The following is an 11,792-nucleotide window of genomic DNA, read 5'->3' as shown; positions in this document are numbered from 1 at the left end:
TGAGCGCGGATTGGGGGCCTGGGGGCCGGGGGCCGGTGGGCGGGGGGTTCCGGGGGACCGCGAGCAGCGAAGCCGGGGATGAGGAGGCGCCAAGGCCGAGGCGCGGGGGAGACGCGGCGGCCGGGCCCGCGGGAAGGAGCCGGGGGCGCAGGAGGGCGGGGGGGGCGCGACCTGGGGCGGGCGGGGCCGGGCGCGGGAGCAGTGGGGTCAGCGCCCAGGAGGGCGTGAGGGAGGCGCAGGCGCGAGTCTTTCACTCCACATAGACGCGTCTCGCCATTTCAGGGCCGCCCGCGGCTCTGGGGACATTATTTTGGGGCAGATGCGGCCTCTGGCTCCGGGTCACTGAACCCCAAAATGCCGGCCCGGCGGGCGTGGCCACGCGAGCGCCCAGGTGTGTCCGGGCCGCCCCCGCCCGCCCCCTGCCCGCCCCCTGCCCGCCCCCTGCCCGCCCTGCTGCTTGCATGGCTCTCTCCGGCGTTCCTGGCGTCCTGGGCTGCTGCGAGGAGGTCGGGGCTGCGGGGCGCGCCCCTCAGGACCCCGCGGGACCCGCTTGTCGCGGAGGACGAGGTGAGCCGGGGGAGGGCGGGCGGAGAGGCGAGCGCGTCTCCCTGGGCGGCTGACGGGAGGGTCCGGTCAGAGGAGGGGGGGGGCTGAGGAGAACTGGGGGGTCTTTGGGGTTCAGTATTGAGCACGAGTCACCTAGGGGGTCAGTTTCATGCCTGAGGGACCCCCTGACGGCCGTGGGTCCCCCGAGTTTGCTCCGGCTCCTCGTGGCTCGAGGCCGCGCCTGGGGGCTCTGGGCGCTGCTCTGCCCGGGCCGCGTGGCTGTTACTGTGGGTGATGATGTCCTTGGGGCAGACTGAGGTTTTCTGGGGTGACCCCCCCTCCCCACCCCGGGCCTAGCAGGCAGGAGGGAAGCCCCGGCCCGACCCCCAGTCTGAGCACCCGACCCGCCGCCCAGGCCTCACCCGCAGAGAGGCGGCTCCTCGACCCCGGGCCCGGAGGCCCCCGAGGAGGCTTAACCCGCCGGCCTGGGCCCCTCGGGGCTTCTCGGAGGCGGAGGCTGCACCCCGTCAGCGCCTCCAGGGAGGGGCTTGGCGGGGGGGGGGGGGGGAGCAGACGCCCCTGTGGGAACAGCGCGGGCCTCGGGCCGCCGTCACTTCTCCTACAATGGAAACTCCAGGTCTCAGTCTTTGAATAGTTTTCTGAGAGTAAAACCCTCGGGCGGCTTCCCGGGTTAAAACCCTCCCTGTCAGGACGTTTCCCTCCATCGCCGGCCCCGTCTGCGCGACGGCTCTTTCCATCCAGACCCTGCCCTGTCCCCCGCCGCCCCTTGTCCTGCCCCCGCAGCCTGGGCCTCGGCACATGGGCCTCCTGCCTGGGCCCTTTCTGGGGCCCCTGTCACGGGGGGGGCACGTTTCGGCGTTCTTGTTATGCGCCCCCCCCCAGTTCATTGGCTTCAGGGTGGGCTTGAAAGTGGAAGCGTTTGTGGGGTGGAGCGGACGGCTGTCGTGGTTTCCAGCCAAGGGAAACACGCATGTGCCTGGGTCATGCGACAACCCTGAGAAAAACAGGCCAGCATTTCAGCTTCACGGCTTCACGTGGCGCCTCGCTGATACTGCATGATGGAGACAAACCCTGTCACCGCAGGGCTTTCGCACCTGAGGTTCTGTCCTTCGTTGTGAAAGAATATTCTCAGGGGACCCTTCCCAGGTACTGTCTGTAATGCACCCCCCGACATTGACCGCAGTTCCAGCCTTTTATTCCTGACACCTGTCTCTACCTGAGACGCTTCCCCCACCTCATCCCTTTTACCTCATTACCCTTCCCCCGCCCTCTGAACCTCAAACCTCATTGTTTATTAGCAGGTGCGGCTTTTATTAGTAATTAGCTTTATTGATTTGTTTGCTATGGAAGCTTCCAGTGTTTCTCTCAGTCATTCTATCTAGCTTTACCACACACGATTGCCTCAGACTCCGTCCATTTTGCTGTAAATGGTAACCTTTCATGGTTTTACGGCTGACTTGTATTCTGTAGTGTGGATCGACCACATCTTGATCCAATGCTCTGTCAGTGAGCACCCAGGTTTTTTTTTTACTTTGCATGTAACTGGTACAGGCCAGAGGTGCAGGGGTGTGTGTGAGAGGATTCACCAGAGGTGCAGCTGGGAGCGGGGCAGGTGGATCTAACTGCAATCCACTGTTGAGGGGAGCAGTGGGGAGACAGGGTGGGTCTGCTGCGCCATGTGGGTCAGCTCCCTGGCCGGGGATGAAACTCAGGCCTTAGTCATGATAGCCCTGATACTTAACCCCTAGGTCACCAGGATGCCCTGGTTGTTACCGTTTTTTTAGTGATAATCTGGTTGCAAACATGTGGAGGAGGTTGCCTGACATTCCCTGTGCCTTCCAGATTCCTTTCTCATATTGATGTGTGTTGTAAATGTGTCAGATCCATGTGCAATTTTTTTCATTGTTATAAATTATACATAATATTTACCACTAAATATTTTTAAGCAAGGCATGCTATGGTATTAACTACATTGACATCATTGCACAAATATCCCACCATCCTGGTCTAGGATGTTTCATTCCCCCTGTTAAACAAAGGTCCCCATTCCTCTTCACCTCATCCCCTAGCAACCACATTCTACTGCTGTCTCTGAATTTGACTGCTCTGGACCCCTAATAGAAATGGAATTATACCCTGTTAGTCCATTTGTGTCTTACTTAACATAATGACTTTAAGGTTCCTACCGTTGTAGCATGTATCAGAATTTTCTTAATTTTTAAAAAAATATTTTATATATTTCTTACATCATTTTTCATTTTTGCACAATGTATGAATTTTAATTTTGGTTCTATTCCCCATACAATTTTACGCCCCCTTATTTTGACCCTAGTCCTTCCTCTCCCCGCCCCTCCCCCCCATAGTGTGTCTCTGGTTTATAGTTGCTTGTTGATTTTGATTTTTACTTTGTATTAATTAGTCTTTTTCCTGGTCCCTTATTTAGGTTTTCTAAATTCCTATTATGAGTGAGACCATCCGGTATTTTTCTTTTTCTTTCTGACTTATTTTGCTGAGCATGATCCCTTCTAGCTTCATCCATGTTGCTGCAAATTGCATGTATTTATCTTTTTGATTGCTGAGTAATATTCCATCGTGTATATGTACCACATATTCTTGATCCAGTCATCTGTTTTTGGGCATTTGGGTTGTTTCCATAGCTTAACTATTGTAAATAGTGCTGCTATAAACATAGGGATGCCGGTGTCCTTTGGAAGTGATGTTTCTGTGTCATTTGGGTAGATGCCTAGGAGTGGAATTGCTGGATCCTATGGAAGCTCTATCTTTAGCAGGTTGAGGAATCTCCACACAGCTCTCCATAGTGGTTGGACCAGTTTGCACTTCCACCAGCAATGCAGGAGAGTTCCTTTTTCTCCACAACCTCACCAACATTTGTTGTAGCTAGTTTTTTTAATATGTGCCATTCTCACTGGTGTAAGATGGTATCTCACTGTAGTTTTTGTACCCAATGCAAATGAGATTTGCATTTCCCTGATTACAATGGATGTGGGACATTTTTTCACATGCCTGTTGGCCATTTGCATTTCCTCTTTGGAGAAGTTTCTTTTTAGCTCTTCTGCCCATTTTTTGACTGGATTATTTTCTCTGTTTTTATTGAGTCTCATCAGCTCTTTGTGGATTTTTGTGATCAGTCCTTTATCATTAAAAGTTGTGTGCAAAAATTTTCTCCCAGTTGGTGGGGTTTCTCTTTGTTTTTGTTATTGTCTCTTTTGCTGTGCAGAAGCTCTTTAATTTGATGTAGTCCCAGCTGTTTATCTTTGCCTTCACTATCACTGCTTTGGGTGATGTGTCTGTAAAGATGTCTTTGAGGTGCATGTCATGTAGTGTTTCGCCTATATTTCCTTCTATGTATTTTATGGTTTCAGGTCTTATTTCTAGTTCTTTAATCCCTTTTGAGTTGGTTTTTGTGCATGGTGTGAGGTAATAGTCAAGCTTCCTTCTTTTGCATGTAGCGACCTAGTTTTCCCAGCACCATTTATTGAACAAACTTTCTTTGATCCAGTGCATATTCTTTGCTCCTTTGTCAAAGATTAGTTGACCATAAATCTGTGGGTTTATTTCTGGATTTCCTATTCAGTTCTGTTGGTCCGTGTGTCTGTGCTTGTTCCAATACCATGCAGTTTTGATGATTATGGCTTTGTAGTATAGTTTGAAGACTGGGCGTGTGATGCCTCCATTCCCTTCTTTTTTTTTCAGGATAGCTTTGGCTATTTGGGGTTTTTGGTGATTCCATATGACTTTCATCAATAATTGTTCTATTTCTTTGAAGAATGTCATAGAAATTATTATTGGAATAGCAATTAAATCTGTATATCACTCTTGGTATGATGGCCATTTTAATAATGCTAATTCTTCCAATCCATGACAGGGGATATCTTTCCATTTCTTTGTGTCTTCTTCTATTTAACAGTGTTTTATAGTTTTCTTTGTATAGGTCCTTTACCTCTTTTATTAGATTTATTCCCAAGTATTTGATTTTTTTGTTTCAATAATAAAAGGGATGTTTTTTTCATTTCTTCATATTTATTGTTTGTGTATAGGAAGGCTACTGATTTTTGTGTGTTGATTTTGTATCCTGCCACTTTAGTAAACCAATTGATTAGTTGAATTAGTTTTTCTGTGGAGTTTTTGGGGTTCTCTATGTATATTATATCATCTGTGAATAGTGATAGTTTAACTTCTTCTTTTCCTATTTGCATTCCTTGTATGTCTTTCTCTTGTCTTATTTCTCTGGCTAGGACTCCTAGTACTATATTGAAAAGCAGTGGTGAGAGTGGACATCCTTATCTTGTTCCATATCTTAATGGAAATGCTTTCAGCTTTTCGCCATTGAGAATGATACTGGCTGTTGGCTTGTCATATATGGCCTTTATGATATTGAGGTATGTTCCTTGTATCCCGAGAATTTCAAGGGCTTTTATCATGAATGGGTGTTGCCCTTTGTCAAAAGCTTTCTCAGCATCCATTGATGTTATCATATGTTTTTTAATTTTTTTATTACTGTTTTATCTTTTATTTTATTTTATTTATTTATTTTTTTAAAGATTTATTTGTTTATACAAGCACTGGGTACAGTCAGAAGCATGGGTGTGTGAGAGAATTCACCAGAGCGGGGAGCAGAGCAGGCAGAAGGACAGAAGTACACTGCTGAGGGGAGCAGCGGGCGGCAGGAGAGGTCTGCACGCCATGTAGGACCCTCCTCCGGTGGCCGGGGAGCAGCCAGAGATCGAACCGGCGCCGCAGAGGCCGCGGGCAGCTTCGCAACCCGGTGCTCAACCGCTGTGCCACCGGGGAGGCCCTATATTTCTTATATACATGAGGGATAGCAGGGGAAACCTAATAACTCCATAGAAGGGCCCAAGCGATCAGCCTCAGTGCCATTCTCAGGTAAAAACAAAACAAGAAAATGTCAGGAGAGGGGGAAACTCATGGAAGGTGATCAGGCAAAGAAAAATCAGCCAGGGAGTCATTGTTCTTTAGATGAATGCCCAGAGCTTACCATGGATGAGGTTGGTGGCTTGGTTTCAATTTGTTATTCTTCTGTTCCTGGTAGAGAGCAGACAACCTTAGGATTGGTGATTTCTCTTATGAGTGTGCATCTCTCACAGAGGGGCAACTTCTTGTTTTTGAGAGATTCTCCCAATCTGCTGTTTTTAAAAATACACCAAAAATAATCGTGACGCCAATGAGATAGGCTCTGCATTCATATTATGGTTATCAAGTGGTCTTATGCCAAAGAGGCTTCTGTGGGGTCACGTTCTGCTCACTTTCCTTGAAGGAATGACAGTTTGCTTATGCACTCTTCATTAAAGGACATCTTGATTTTGAAAAGATTTTAGCCATTATGAATAGAGCATCTGCACATAATAACATGCTAGAGTTTGTTTGAACATAGTTTTTCAAGGTGGTTGTCTAAATACTAGAGGCCTGATTGTTGAATCTGAAGGTGAGATTATTTCGTCTTTGGAAAAAGCTGCCCAACTGTCCTCCAAAGCATCTGCCCATGCATTCAACTGGCAATGAAGGGGTCTTCCTGCTGTTCTCACCCTCCAGCAATGTGTCAACTGGTAAAGTAATGTTGGGAGTTTAACAGTTCTTTGTAGTGATGTTTCCTTGTTTCAATGACAATGAAACAAGTTATACATGACAATGAATATATTTTGTGTGCCCATTTATTATCTGTATATTTTTGGTGCGGTGTCTGTTCAGATTTGTGGTTTGCAAATTTGCTCCACTTTTCTTCTTGGCTTGTGGTTCTCTGAACATGTCCTTTCACAAAAAAATATCCACAGAAAATTTTTGATATTCTGAAGTCCACACTATGCATTTATTATTTTTGTAAGTGGTTTTCATGTGTGCAAAAATTTCTCACCAAAGTCATGGTCATGTAGATAATCTGTTTTCTGCTATGATTAATAATTATGGTTTACCATTTTTTTATTTGCTTATGTATAATTTTGGTGATATTTGGTGTAAGTTGTAAACTTGTGTTCACATTCATTTCATTCCCACTGTTGCACAGTATATCACTCCATCATTATTATTGGATATATCAAGTTGCTTCCTTTTTTGTTTGAATTTCCATCTTTTCATGAAATTAAAGTAGAAATTCTGGGATGGGGACTGTGAATACTGTTCATACTACCGTTACCCCCACCCCGCCATGGAGCACTCAGAGCCACTTTGATCTGCCATGCATGGTCGTCTGCCAGGGGCCCTGGCTCTGCCCACACAGAGGAGCTGGTTTCCTGAGGCCCCACCAGAGGCACCGCAACACTTTGGTGTTGGAACTACACTGGACTCCGTGGAAAAAAGGTAAGGCGCAGTCAACACTTTGGTGTTGAGACTACATCGGACCCTGTGGAAAAAAGGTAAGGAACAGTGATGAAAAGGTGAGGGGAGGTAAGTACAGAGGTAAAGAGGAGGAAGAGGGGAAGGAAAAATGAACCTAGTGACACACACACACACAGTCAGTCTTTATCAGTGACTTTGCTCCCACACACAGTTGTTTTGTTCCCATCTCACCTGGTCACATCAGATACACATTCACACACACACACACACACACACATAACTTCTCACACGCTGACACACAAGTATTTATTTCTCACCTTGTCGTGCCCACACGTATCAATATATCATGACTTTTTCTCACCGACTTATTCACACACACTTGCCATTACTTGATGTCTCACCTGGACACACACAGATGTATCATCCTTTACTCCATTCCTGTTCTTAGTCCACCCACACGCACTCAGTCACCTCATTCTGTGTCACCTTCCACACACACTGTCAGTTATGTTCCTCATCTGTGAACAGATACACCATCCATTACTTCATTCCTTACCTACTCACACATATAGACAGTTTGTCATTGCTCACCTTGTCTCTCACACATACACATGGTCACTTTTTTCTCACCTAATTTTACACACATAAACATAATCACCTTTTCTCACCCAACAATCACACACAGTCACAGGCACATGCACACACAAAATCACTTCATCCCTTACCTTTGAAATTAAGCACAATAACACACATTAACCTCATTTGTTACCTCATCTCACCACAAACATACATTCAGAATCACTCCTCACCTAGTCACACAATCAATTTCTTGATTTTTTTGCCTAACCACATGATGTTTTATTCCTCACTTAGCACATGCACACATCCTCATTTAGCACATGCACACACAAAATCACTTCATCCCTTACTTTTTAAATTAAGCACAATAACACACAGTAACCTCATTTGTTACCTCATCTCACCACAAACACACATTCAGAATCACTCCTCACCTAGTCACACAATTTCTTGATTTTTTGCCTAGCTGCATGATGTTTTATTCCTCACTTAGCACATGCACACATCGAGTATGTTTGCTCATTCCTCACACACAGAGACACACAGTTCCTTCATTCCTCACTTAGTAACTTGCAAACATACCAGTGACTCCATTTTTCTCCTGGTCTCACACAACCACCTACTTTCTCCTTGTATTCACATAGACATACACACACTTACACAGGTGCTTCATTCCCCAAGGGGTCACACGCATATGTTGGTACTATGTTTGCTACCTAGCATTTCATAAACACACAGTTACTTTTTTCCTTACTTGTTCTCACAAACACACATAATCAATTTATTTCTTACCTCGTCTTACACAATTACTTCTTTCTTTAGTAGTTACACACATATGATTCACAATTACTTCAAGTCATCAGAACCACATGTACACAAATACAGTCCTTTGCTTTTTATTTCATTATGCATGCAAGAGCTGGGGTGCAGGCCAGAGGTATGGGAGGGGTGAGAGGATTCAGAACAGGTGGATTGCACCTTCCTTCACTTCTTTCCTCACTTTGTTCGATCAATACACCCACAAGAAATTATTTTCCTCTTCCCTAGTAAAATGATACAGTTCTATCAGTTTTCACCAGTCCCAAGTACATTTGCACGATTCCTCGTGTCAGACTGTCACACATGCATTTATAGTTACTTCTTCCCTCATCTACTCTTTGACAGACACCATTTCTTCACTAGTCCACAATCACACAATTAATCTCATTCCCTGCAAGTCACACATACACATGGATAGCTTCATTGCTTACTGAATTCACTACTACACCCCATTAATTCATTTTGACCTAGCCTGTCTGTCTGTCTCCTGCAGGATTACTTCATCACCCAGCAATACACAGATATACTCACAATTAGCTCCTTACAGTCTTCCCTGGTGGCACAGGCAGTTGAGCACAGTGCTGTAAAGCCATCTGCAGCCTCTGCAGGTTTAATCCTAGCTCTCTGGGGATACCCACATGGCGTGGCAGACCTTTCCTGTCTCACCCAGTGCTCCCCTCAACAGTGTGTTTTATCAGTCTGCCTGCCTGTTCTGTTCCCCGCTCTGTCTCTGGTGAATCCTCTCACCCTCCCGCTCATCTGGCCTGTACCCCAGTTCTTGTCTGCATAAATAAATAAACCTTTAAAAAATTATCTTCTTACATAGTTTCTCCAACACACACATTCTCTTTTTAAAATTTTTTACATCATTGTTCATTTTTAAACAATATTTGCTTCTCCTCACCTCCTCAGGTGTAGTCCCCATAGAATTTCCTTTCCCAGTGCACCCGTGCACCCTCACCTCAGTCCCCTGTGCTCCTTCCTCCCTCCCTCTGATCCATCTCCCTCCTCCTCCCCTGCAGTATGTCTCTGATTTATAATTATCTGTTTTTGCTTTGTTGTGTTTTGTACTATTATTTTTTAGAGTGATGTCTTATTGGTTCCCCTTTATGCCTTCTATAAGTGAAACCATCCGATATTTTTCTTTGTTCTCCTGGCTTATTTCACTGAGCATAATTCTTTCTAGCTCCATCCATCTTGATGCAAATTGCATGAGTTTATCTTTTTTGATTGCTGAGTAATATTCCATTGTGTATATGTACCACATCTTCCTGATCCAGTCATCTATTTTTGGGCATTTGGGTTGTTTCCAGGTTTTGCCTATTGTAAATAGTGCTGCAGTAAACATAGTGGTACAGATGTTCTTTTGGATCAATGTTTTTATGTCCTTTGGGTATATCCCTAGGAGTGGAACTGCTCGGTCCTATGGTAGCTCCATTTTTAATAGACCAAAGAACCTCCAGACAGCTTTTCATAGTGCTTGGACCATTTTGCACTCCCACCAGCACTGTAGGAGAGTTCCTTTATCACCACATCCTCGCCAACATTTGTTGTTGCTAGTTTTTTTGGTATGTGTCACTCTTACTGGCATAAGGTGGTGTCTCGGTGTGGTTTTGATTTGCATTTCCCTGATTATAAGGGATGTTGAACATTTTTTTCATATGCCTGTTGGCCGTTTGCATTTCCTCTTTGGAGAAATGTTTTTAATTTCTTCTGTTTTTAATTTCTTCATTTTTTGACTGGATTGTTTACTTTGTGTTTGTTGAATCAGGTGAGTTCTTTGTATATGTTTGTGATCATTCTCTTATCAGTTGTATGGAGTGCAAAAAATTTTTGCCAATCAGTAGGGTGTCTCTCTGTTTCAGTTGAAATCTCTTTGAATGTACAGGAGCTTTTCATTTTGATGTAATCCCGGGTGTTTATCTTTTCCTTGACTTTCTTTGCTTTGGGTGATGCGTCCTTAAGGATGTTAATGAGCTGTATGTCTTGCAGTGTTTCACCTATATTTTCTTCTATGTATTTTAAGATTTAAGGTCTTAGGTCTTATTCTTTTTTCCATTTTGAGTTGATTTTGGTGCACAGTGAGAGGTAGTGGTCTCGTTTCATTTTTTTTGCATACGGTGGTCAAGTTTTCCCAGCACTGTTTATTGAATAAACTGTCCATGTTCCATTGAATATCCTTTGCTCCTTTGTCCAAGATCAGTTGTCCATATAGTGTGGCTTTATTTCTGGGCTCTCTATTTGGTTCCATTGGTCTGTGCAACAGAAATATTCTTCATTCTTCCTTAGTACAACCATGTGCAGTTGTACATTTCAACTTCATTTCTTAAGTGTACACACAAAGAATTTACTTTAGTCCTTATCTGTCTCACACATGTACATGCCAAATCAGTTCTTACCTAATCACAAACACACAATCAGTATTTTATAGATCACTTCATTTTATATACAATACAGTTCCTTCCTTATTCATGTAGTTTCACACACACGATTCATAAAACACCTAGGTGCACAACACACAATCCATTAATTTTTCCCACCCTTGATCACAAGCAAAGCCCACGATCACTTAATGTTTCCTCACTTAATCTTGCAGACACATCGGCTCTACATTCCACATTGAGGCACACAACTTTACAGACAGGTCTTCATTTCTAATCTACTTTCTCTGTCACATGCATAGTTTCATAGTTACTTCTCTCCACACCTGGTCTCTCCACATTTACAATCACTTCATTCCTCACGTAGTCAGTACAGACACATGTACAGAAACACACACATAATCAATTACTTGTCTGCTCACCTGGTCACACATACACAATATCTTCCTTTTTTCATGCAGTCTCTTTCACACACATGCATCACTATCAGTTTCTATTTCTCACCCAGTCTTACAGAGAGACACGTAGCAGTAACCTGCAGGGCATCCTTGGTGGCCTAGGGGTTAAGTCTCAGCACTGCCTCTGTGGCGGACCTCCTGAGACAGAGTGGCCTGAGTTTGATCCCCTGCCACGGAGCTAAGCTACATGACACCACAGATCTCTCCTGTCTCGCTGGCTGCTCCCTTTAGCAGTGTATTTCAATGGATCGTCCTGTTCTGTTCCCCACTCTGTCTCTAGTGAATCTTCTCATCCCCTCCATACCTCTGGTCTACACCCCAGTTGTTCTATGCAAAAATAAGTAAAATAAAAATCTTACAGTAAAGGAATAATTCTTTTTTTCCACTGATTGATTTTTAAAGATTTATTTATTTATACAAAAGCTGAGGTACAGGCCAGTGTTGGGGGAGGGTGAGAGGATTCACCAGAGATAGAGCGGGGAGCAGAACAGGCAGATGGACCAAAAACACTGCTGAGGGGAGCAGTGTGAGAGACAGGAGAGGTCTGCCGCCCCTTGTAGGTATCTCCCTGACTGGCTGGGAACCGACTCAGTGCTGCAGAGGCTGAGGCCAGCTTCACAGCACTGCGCTCAACCCACTGTGCCACTGGGGAGGCCCAAAATAATTCTTAAAAAAA

Source organism: Talpa occidentalis, unplaced genomic scaffold (genome assembly GCF_014898055.3).
Source record: "Talpa occidentalis isolate TD23 unplaced genomic scaffold, MPIMG_talOcc4v2.1, whole genome shotgun sequence".
In the NCBI taxonomy this organism is placed as follows: Eukaryota; Metazoa; Chordata; class Mammalia; order Eulipotyphla; family Talpidae; genus Talpa; species Talpa occidentalis.
Note: the sequence above shows the minus strand (reverse complement) of the source record.